Genomic DNA, 11051 nt, shown 5'->3' with positions numbered 1-11051 from the left:
TTTGCTTCTGGTGATGAGGTTAGCGAGGTTTGGTGCTTGTTTGAAGGCTAGGATGGGTGGCTCTGGGAAGATCTTTTTAAGAATAGAGTCTCTTTCTAGTATGGGTTGCAATTGTTTGAGGATTTTCTGTACAGGTTCGAGGGAGGGGTGATATGTCATAACCAGCAGTGTGCGATTTATGGGTTTTTTTCTGTACTGCAGGAGTTCTTCACGTGGTATCCAGGTGGGTCTTTCAAACATGCGATCTGTCTCTCTGGAGGAGTGTCCTTGTTGGGTGAAAGCCTTTTTAAGATTGGTGAGGTGGCAATCCTGGGTGTTCTCCTCAGTGCAAATTCAGTGGTATCTGAGGGCTTGGCTGTATATCTGAAGGCTTGGTGTGTTTAGGGTGATTGCTGGTTATGTGCAGATATGTAGGTTGGTCTGTGGGTTTCTTGTATAGCATGGTCTGTATTTTATCATTCTGGATACTGATCATCGTGTGTAAGAAGGAGATGTTGGTGCTGGAGTATTCTAGAGAAAGTTGGATGCAGGGATGGTGATTGTTGAATTTCTGATGGAACTCAATCAGAGATTGCAGGTTTTCAGTCCAAATGATGAAGATATCATTAATATATCTTAAGTATAGCAAGGGTTTGATGGTGCAGTTCTTGCAGTTCAGTCATTTTACTGGATTGTCATTTAAAAGTGCCTCTCTTCATCATCTCTCTCCATTCTTTAGGTGTGTCTACATTGCAGTTGTTCCTGAAGCCATCTAGTCACAATGGGAAGGACATTTGTGTTTCTGCTAAGAAGCAGGTTAGTTAGCCCAAATGGAACTTCAGGCTGCTATGGCTATACCACTTCCAATGCCCAAGATAACTATCTCTATTCTACACTGTAATTTCCATTGAAAAACACAAAATGCTGTTATCAGAGGCATAACTAGCAGGGTTTGAACATTGGGCAAAATCCTGCTGGAGAGCAGGGGAACTCAGGGGATAGAGACAGAAGTTACACATAAACCAGTTTAAGTGATCAGAAACTGGTTTAAGCCTGTAACTGAACACAATTTCAGTGCACATAAACTGCTTTCAAAATGATCAAAACTGGTTTAAGATAAACCGGTTGGATGTAGTATCAGACTTAACTTAATAGATCAAACCAGCTTATGAAGTTTCTGATCACAGTTCCCCAACATCCCACTATGATTTGCAGCCCTGGGCTTTGCTGCCTGCTTCAGTGGAGCAGGAACTGCCTCACTTCTCTGCTCCTTAGCCTGCTTCCTGCCTGTGTCCATCAGCCCATAGGGGTAGGGTGCAGGGGAACAGACTCACTAAGCCGGGATCCACACAGCATATGTGGGGATAGAAAGCCGCTGTGCTGGGGGATTTTAAGACCCTGGCAGCCCTTCGCCCTCCTGCTTCCCAGCTGCCATGGGAGGGAGAAGAAGTCCTCCCGGCTGGGTGCCTGTCTGTGCAGCCCAGCGTGGGTACACCAGGGAGCCCCTGCCTTTGGAGGGCTTCCCCCCACCCAAGCCCAGGGTCCCCCAGCCTGGGTCAGTCCTAGGGAATTTTTCCCCTCCGCAATCCCAGAGCTGCTTGCCTTAGCTCCTGTGAGTCTCAGGCCGCTTCAGGTAGCAGATGGAAATTCTCTGGCTCCTCCACAACCAGTTTTGCTTTAGGTGCAAGTCTGAGGGAAAACTAATGCGGGGGAGCAAAGGAATATCCCTGAGACCCACAGCAGCTAAGGCAAGGGGTTAAGGTTGGGGAAGAGAAGAATTCCCCTGAGTTCTCTGGGGCTATCTAGGTCTGGGGGACCTTGGGCGGGGGTGGAGGAAGCCCCCAAAGCAGGGGTCCCCAATGCCCTCATACTGGGCTGCACAGGCAGGCACACAGCCTGGGAGACTCTTTCTCCCTATCCCCTGTGGCATCAGCTGAAGCAATCATCATCTGGGAAGGAGGAGGGGGGACTTCCCAGGTGGGCTGGGGACCCCAGGTTGGGGGAAACCTCTTGGGGGGGCTCCCCCAAGGTGGGCTGCCACCCAGACAGGGGGGCTTCTTAATCCCTTGTTGAGGGACAAGAGGGGTTTGGGCTGCTGGCAATGGCCAGCATGCTGGGAGATGTGCTCTAGCACCCCCCACCTACTGGCCTGGGTCAGTGCCAGCCTACCCCTGTCTTTCCCAATTGAAAACTGAATGTCAGTTCAGATGGTTATCACTTCAACCTAGGCAGCTTAGAGGAAGCTGCCTAGATTGAATCAGTTTAGCCTTAGGCTTTTTGACTGTCTGTACTTAGGGACAGTAGGGGGAATGGCGAGGGAGAGGACTCTTAACTGCTCTGCTTGGTGCTGTTACAGAAGCAGCAAAGCAGTTCAGTGTCTCTGCACCTACTGCAACCATAGCAGCAGTGCAGGATGCCGATATTGCCATGGCATAGGTTCCTCACAGGACTGCCACTCCGGCCCTCCAATTAATTTGGCACTTGGGAGTAGTTCCCTTTTTGCCCATCACAGGTTATGTTACTGGCTATTTTTTTATCAGTGCCTTGGAGAAGTGTACATACTCATGTATTTGTCACTCAGATATGTGGCCATTTGAACTGGAAAGTTGGTCTTCTATTGCTGGAAATAATCTACATATTCCACCCCCTTCCATGAAAATGGGCCTTTGTCCAATTTCATACCTTTGAAGGAAATGGATGAGCTGAAATTAACTACTCTGAGATGAGTAGTTCAGAAAAAAACTCAAGTGCAGTAAGGCAAAGGTCTTTCTTACATGTGATAACTTCTATGGGATTTTTTTCCTTTCCTTTGAAAATCACTCTCACATTTAATAACTTGGAATCAAAGCCTTTAGCAAAGTTGCATATTATATGATTAATTCACTTGCTTAAAAGTTTCCTGAATATTTGAATGAATTTTTCCTCATTATGGTGGGATGGTTTCTTTTTTGTAGATGAAAGGTCTCCTATAGTTATCAATGTTATACTGATTACATATATTTTCTTACAACATAAAATGTAGTCTCTTTCTAAAATGAGATGGGACCTTTTCCTTTTCTTGTTGCATGGTCAAAATACTCATAATGCCACTTAAGGAATTTATGACATCATAAAGAACAAGGAGGCCTAAATCTCCCAGTCTTCCTGTTATATTTTCTGAGCTTCCCAATTAGGATATATGGCACTATGTGAGGAAGGACACTCAGAGAATAAGTAGATGTAAATACAGCAATAAAATGTTGGAACTATTAAAGTAGAAAATTTATTATATATTAACACAGTGAATATTTCCCTCTATCATTGTGCCTAAGGTGGGAACAAATTCAGTTATGCATGGCAAGAGACAAATATAGAATAGTACTAAAATACTTATAACTGTCTGGCCAGCTTTGATAAGACCAAACTTTTTGTGGGAATACAAATCCCACAATATTTATAATAATCAGGGAAAATAAGGGGGTTGAGTCACAATGATACTGTTATGTTTAGATGATGATACAGATATTAGCTTTCACTATAAGCAGAGAAAAATTCTGCTGTTTGTTAATAAAAACTTGTTTTTTAAAAGATGATATTAAAAAAACCTCCCCCAAAACATTCAGTAGAAGCACTGTTAATAATTGACAGCAGAAAACGTTTGCCTCTGCAATTAATTGCTATTTTGATTGATTAACATATTTAAGAATAGCATTCTTAAATTAATACAATAGAATACAATACATCTTTCTCTTTAGGAATGCTATTATAGTCTTCTGGCTATTGGGGAAAAATTGTGTGTATGTACACACACACACACATTTTTTTAAGGAAGAATTGTATGCATGCTGAGATCATACCTACATACATACGTATCCATTCTGAAAACAGTACATGAATCTTCTGTAAACAAGTAAGAGGCAAATAGTTAATATGATACAAAGAGCTTTTAAAAAATCCTTTTACATAAACATACAATTTTATAGTTGAATGAGAATCCCATCATCCTATCATTAACTTTGGTCATGTTCCATGATCTATAATTTCTGAAAGTTAACCTTAAAAACAATAGGGGAGTATTTTAGAATTTGCTAACTTGTAACTTTGCTCATTGGGTCAAATGCTGCAAAATGAGTCAACAGGCCAAACAAAAGAGACTTCTGCAAAGGGGAGAAAGAAAATTGTCCCAAACATGGCTGTTTGGTAGCATAGTAGTTGTGCAGTTGCTCTTTTATCAATACTATGGTTCACTGGAGGCTATGACTCAGTGCCCACTACTTCAGGGATTTAGACCTGTACAGAACTCTTCATTAGCTGACTCATGGTGTCTCCCAAACTCCCCATCTTTACTGCTGCAAAAATAAGTACTGCAGCATAGTGTTTCCTGGTATGTAGTTACAGAATCGCTGCATGGGACCTCTCTAGGGTTATCTACATTAGAAAATTACATCAATGTAGAACCTAAGTGCAAGGAGTTGCATTAATTAACACAGACTTTACAAGATCTTTAAAGTCAGTGGAGACAAAGACAAGTGTTCAGTATCATATCAACTGGTCAAGGGTAAAGAGTTGAGAGAGAGATGAATGCAGCCAGACATTGTATATTGATTTCTATAAATTAATCTATTGACACATGGACAGCTATAATCCAATATAAAATACTGAGTGTTAAGGAGGAGAGTAATGGTCAATAAATGGTAACCCTTCTGAAAGACAGACAATCTGGTGATTAATAATTTATATTCAAAGAAAAGTCAATAATGGAAACTACATTTCCTCAAAAGAGTCCTTCTTTTGTACTATGCTGTTTATAATTTAATCCACTGGTAAAAGGATTTCCATTAAAGAGAGTCATTGATCTGGAGTAGGGAAATATTTCAATAGTACAATGATCCATTGTATACTTTGTAGACAAATTAAAAAATCTATTACATGCAAAAGCTTCTGTTTTGTTATGCCCCTCTAGATTTATTTCCATTAGACGCAATGCAATAACCAGCTTTACCTCAGGAAGAGGATAACAGCTTTTATTGTAATCACTTATGTAAGCAAATACTCATAACTTTCAGGGAACAGGTTGATGGATTGTTACAGATCCACTGCAGTGAGTACAGTTTATTAACTCTACCATAGATACAAAGGAGGTAGATCTTTTGTACGGGACCATGTACTTGTCCTGGGTAATAAAGCTGGCCTAAAATTGGCAACAGGTAGCTCTCCAGGCAGCAGCAGAGATTGTGGGGCAACCTAGGCACCCCTGGGAATGGGGGATGCCGGATAACAAAATATGCTGGTTAATTGAGCGGCCCCTCCGCCCCTCCTGTGGTGTCACTGTCCCTCCTGTGGGGCCCACAGGGAACAGGGAGGCGGGTCCTGCATAGCCCTGCACAGCCTGTTATGCCCCAGGGCCGTGGGAGCTCAGCAGTGCAGGCTGCTTTGCCCCAAGCCATAGCGGCTCAGAGAAATCAGAAGTGCCACGGTGGCACTTCTGGTTTCACTTTCTCTTACAAGCCGGCATGCCGGTTAGTGGAGCATGCCTGCTTGTAAGATGCCGGATAAAAAAACTCTTACTGTATATTGTTACGGTACTTTGTTGGACCACATGGGGTTCAAATCCCCTCAAGCAGAGGCTGGTATAGAACCTGGGTCTTCTACGACTCTCCTGAGTGTTCTAGCCACTGAGCTATAGATTAAAAAGGGACTGTCAGCATCATCTCCTTCAGCAGTTTTCTGAACCCTTTTCTCTCCATACACCTTGGATGGACTCAGCACAGTTTAGTGCTTGATATTTAATAAATGGAATTAAAATTGCCTTAAAATGTAGCCAAAGATATCTATAATGAATCAAAACAGGAAAACCTACATGCAAAATGGGATTTGTCTACGGCTTAGTAGCCACATGACTTGTTGATCTCTAAGACATATTTTAGAGTGTCAGGTATATATATTAAGTTACATATTGATAACTAGTAATAACTTGTGCTAGTAATACTACTAGCAGATGTTATTGCTAGTTATCAATATGTAAATCACTTTTGAATGCTAGGGTCTGTGTTTCATACATCATTTTTGATGGGGATCATGCAGGCTAGGGTGGGGGGTTTAAACTCCTCCCTAATTGTAGTGGCCTTAGGGGAGGGCAAACCAGATGACCAGCTAGGGTCCTACATGTTAGGGGGCTCAAATTTTTTTGTGGGGGTGCAGTTTTTGCAAGGAAGTGGCTGTATTTTCATTTTAACACTTGACTATCTAATTCTCCCAAAGAATATTAAAAAGATCCATGATGCAACTATGGTGGTTTAATATTTTCCTGAATACATACCTCTGAGGGGCCCCAAATGACTCTCTTGACCAGGGCCCCCAAAACCTTAAGGCTACCACTAATTGCAGGCATGTGGCTGCATTTCTACAATTAAAAGTGAATGTCTGTTCACTTGCTTCTCAGTTCAATCTACGCAGGTTAGACTAACCTGCAAAGATTGAATAAATTTAGGTTTGGGCTTTTTGAGTGTCTGTATTTAGCCTTGGAGATTTACCCATCACTTAACAGCAGAAGAAAATAATGTCAGAGGTATGCCATTGCTGGCTGTCTTTACTTCCCTATTCTATGTGATAGGACACTACCTTTTGTTTGTTTGAATTTTCAGTTCATGTTTATGTGGACTTCTCTCATGAGAGAGCAGCCAGACACAAAAGAAGCTATCACCACTATTCCACAAGAGCTGAGCAAATAAATGAAATCAGCTAGAAAATAAAAGGAACATATAGCACTTAACCTCAGATTTTAGACAGTTTACTATGTACAGTTAGTGCAGTTTACTGCTACAGGTTGTAGCAGTTTACTATGTATATGCTTGCAACGTATTTCTGTTTTATGTACTTCAATTCTGCTGTCATATCACATTGTGGTTTTACTGTAGTTCCAGTGAGAGACAGATATATGAGCTGTACTGTTTTCACTGTTTTACAAGGAAAATAATATGCTTTTGTCAGCAGCTTCAGATCTTTCACTTTTGAATCCTTAGTGTTAGTTTTTTCCACTAACTAGTCATACTGACATTCCTGCATGATGCACATGAACAGGCAACTTTGGGAGTTTTTTTCTCCTGCACAACTACTTAAGTTATTATGAATGCATGCCTTGCCAGGTCTGTGGACATTTGCATGTGCGCAAATATGCTTTTGTAATACAACTAGAAAAATCAGTTACAATGTAACATGCAAAGTGCTTTGAATTGGTCACAGTCAATAAAGCTCCAGAGAGATGGAAACCACTAGGATTTAAATCACTAGAAATGCCAGTTTGGCAGTCAACACCCCAAAAGACTTCTGTTCCCTTCATTTGACTTTTCTTTGCATCTATCCAGCAAGGGTCTATACCATTAGATTTGCCTTAATATCTTTTTATGGGCACCTTATGTGTTCAGGTTGACACCAGACAATGCTAGACACTGTTTTGTTTTATTTGATTGGTTATAGAATCATACGGTTGGAAAGAACTTCAAGAAGTTATCTAGTTTAATCCCTTGCTCTGGATGGGGCCATCCATGTTTAAATCATCCCAGCCAAGTGTCTGTCTAGTGTCTAATCTGCAGTTAAAAACAAAACTTCTTGATAAGCTATGCAATTGTTTAACCACTCTCATAGTTTGAAAATCATGCCTAATATCTCACCAGAATTTTCTTCATTGCACTTTTCCTGTCCCCCATGACCACTGAAAAATAATTGATAGATATCTTCGTTATAATAACCTTTTTGTGTTTGTTACCTGTTATCAAATCGCCAGCATAAGATCTTCCAACAGTCCCAGCCAGTTTTCAGTACCTAGTACAGTACTAAGTGACTGCCAGAATGACTGGCTGATACACTCAGAGCTGACTATAATGTCTTCTATCCTGGGCAGAGACATAGGTTTATCTGGCTATCTATCCTTCACATGATGGTTAGAGAAAGATCAGCAATGTCAGCTTCTAGTGGTCCTAATTATTTATTTCTAAACCTTGATGTGGGCATGGTATAGTTGCAGGTTGAATGGAAGGAGTTTGGTAGAAGGCAGGGGAGCTTTGCACCTTACAAATTAATCAAAGTAAATATATATACAGCACAAGCTTTTGTAAGCTGAAACTCACTTCATCAGATGCTGTGAAAGGAGATGCAGAAAGCAGAGCATAAAAAGGAAAAAGAATTTGGTACATCATCTTCTACTTTTTTTACATTATCTCACACACTTCATAATCCTTCCAGTTTACTATGGACACAGTGAAACTGAAATGAAAAACAAAACAAAGCCCACAATGCTGTATTGAATTGTAGAAGTATGGTGTACTCTTGTATATGATTACAACACACTGAGGCATCTATATGGGACTCATTAAAGTGTCACTGTCTGCATGTTCGGAGTTATTAGGCCAGAATAATATCCTACAGTGGAGTTATTTATTCCACCGCAATGCATATGTAGACAATGACAGGGCTGGCTAGGACATGAGTGCTACAGTGCAGGGGCTGCCACAGCTCATACAGTTTATCATTTATATGGTCCCTCCATGGACCATAGTTTAAGCATACTGGCGTTTAAATGACAAAATGGAAGTGTCAGAAATTAAATGCATAAAGCAATGTGCCCTAGGTGTTTTTATGTGACTAACCATAGGCAGTAGTATCAATATTAATATCATTGACTTTTGATCCATGACTCAAAAGAGATAATTTTCTTTTATAATATGGGAATAAGTTCCAGATTTCACAGAGCAAAGCCTTAATGGAAGTGAAGTAAAAGCAGCACTTCTTGAAAGTTGCTTTTTTGCTGCTTAAGCTGTCCTCTGTTGTGTTCTGGAAATGATAAGAAGTAGCATCAAATATAAAAAATGCACTTCGACTTGTCATAGATAAATGTTGGTGTTTATTATACAAGTAGCATAATTTGGAGGTGGTGGGAGAGGAGGAAAGTAGAAAGTGCCTATGCAATGATAGCATCTGTAAATAAATGTTCAATAAACCTATTTCACTGCACACATCTTTAGAACATAAAGCAGGAAACAGATGATACAAACTGTATTGTGTAATCATCTACATGGCTGTACCATTAATCACTGCAGCCCTGACACTGACAGCTAGGTATGACTGTATTAAAAATGTATGAAATATAACAGCATAGTTAGCTATCAAATGAGGAATAATGCTCTTGGTATGCCTGTATATTCATAGAATGGCATTCTTTACAATTATGCTATAAAACCTTGCTCTCCTTAGACACATTAGTGACAACAGGGGTAAAATTTATAATTCCAGGAAGAGTAAAATATAGTGAAAAATATCAACTGTGTTTAATTTTAGCCTTTTATGTGTACTGTAGCCAGCTAATGTGCAGAGGGAGGAAAAAACCCTTATTATCTAGCACTGGAGTAACAGAATGAGGCTTGTTGTGTTTTGAAATCATTTGTTTTAATCCTTGTTTAACAAGAGACGCCACATTACACACCTGCTGTGGCAGAGCCACTGAAGTAACTCTCACATGCATCTCCAGGATGATCATTTATTTAAGGAAGCTTGTTAATGGCCAGCAGCAGGATTCTGCCTTCAGAACTGCCATGTCAGGCAATGTATTTATTTATTTACAGAACACCCAGAAGGCCTTAGGCATGTCCCCTTCACAAATGATATCAATTGGTTCAGACTGCAAGTTTTAAAAAGGATTCAGGTGCATATTGTCAGAGTTATCCTAATAGTACCAGAAAGAGCCTTATGCTCATTTTTCATCTGAGTGGCTTGAGCTCAGCAGGTGTGTAGGATAATGTGACTCTTGTCAAAGTTGCCTTTGATGAAATTAGACAGTTTTCTTAGAGAGGCCACTTGAGTTCTTGTTGGAGTTTCCTACTAACAGCTGAGCTTCTATCAGCACCCTGGGAAATAGATTGGATTCTTTAAAGAACACTCTCACTTTACGAGCTCTCTAACAAGCTCACATATGGGCTTGCACATATTACTAATGTTTACATGTTTCTTCAGTTACAGATATCCATCCAGTGCTTAAGTGCAGTTATAGGTAAGGCAGTGGACCTGGGTTCAATTTCAGACTTCTTTTGCCACTTTGAGTAAATCCTTTTTCTCCAATGTATAAGGTAAGAGTGGCAATGTTTCATAGGAATATATTAGTAAAAGGGCTTTCATGTTAAGTCTAGTCCACTGTATTTGGAGGCAGCCAGTGCTCTGATCCCCTCATGCTGCACAACTAGCAATTCCCCAATGGAATAAAAGCCTTGCAACATGATGCAGATGAAGAGCTGGGAAACAAGAATGCTGTCAATGCCCTACCATTGCAATGACAGAGAATGTGTTAGGGAATGTGTTTAGATGATGCCAGAAAAATAACTATGCCCAGTACTATGGAAGAAAGCTACAGGAAAAAACATCCCATGATCCTCACAGATCTGTATTGTCTGGTCTATTCAGATTACACTGTGAGCTCTTTGTGGGAGAGACTTTCTAATGCTATGTTTGTTTAGCACATAGCACTATGGGGAACTGATATTGCTTAGAACCATGACACCCTGTTGGGGAGCCTAGAGTTGATCAGGGCCAGCTAACAGATTTTTTTAAATACGCTCAGCTTGCCCAATCTATATGAGGTATAAAATTGATTTTCACACTGGCTAGGTACAGACATTACACTTATAATGCAATAAATATGCAGAAATGCGCTACAGCCATAACCAAAAAGATGTTCATAGCACACAGAATACTTTAAAAATGGTGGATCTCATTCTAAGTTAACCCTGGATGGATGTGGTATCAGACTAATGCACTTTGGGTTAGAGCACGTTATTGAATGTCTGAACCACATCCCAGGGTGAGTCAAGGTAGATCACATTCCCCTTGCATCCCAGGGGCACCTCGCTGGGTGGCTTGCTACCCTCAGCTAGTGCTTGTCTGCTGCAGGTGAGCACTGGCCCAGCCCCACTGCTGGGCTGTCACAGAGTGGAGACAGAAAAGCCTCTGCCTTCTTCCCGTGCAGCCAGGAAAGGAGGTGGGGTAATGGAAGCCCCCGCTGTAAACATGCCCCCAGCTTGCAGGCGTGAGTCTTGGTGGGAGCCAGG

Source organism: Crocodylus porosus, unplaced genomic scaffold (assembly GCF_001723895.1).
Source record: "Crocodylus porosus isolate Cpor-Errol unplaced genomic scaffold, CroPor_comp1, whole genome shotgun sequence".
Taxonomy (NCBI): domain Eukaryota; kingdom Metazoa; phylum Chordata; order Crocodylia; family Crocodylidae; genus Crocodylus; species Crocodylus porosus.
Note: the sequence above shows the minus strand (reverse complement) of the source record.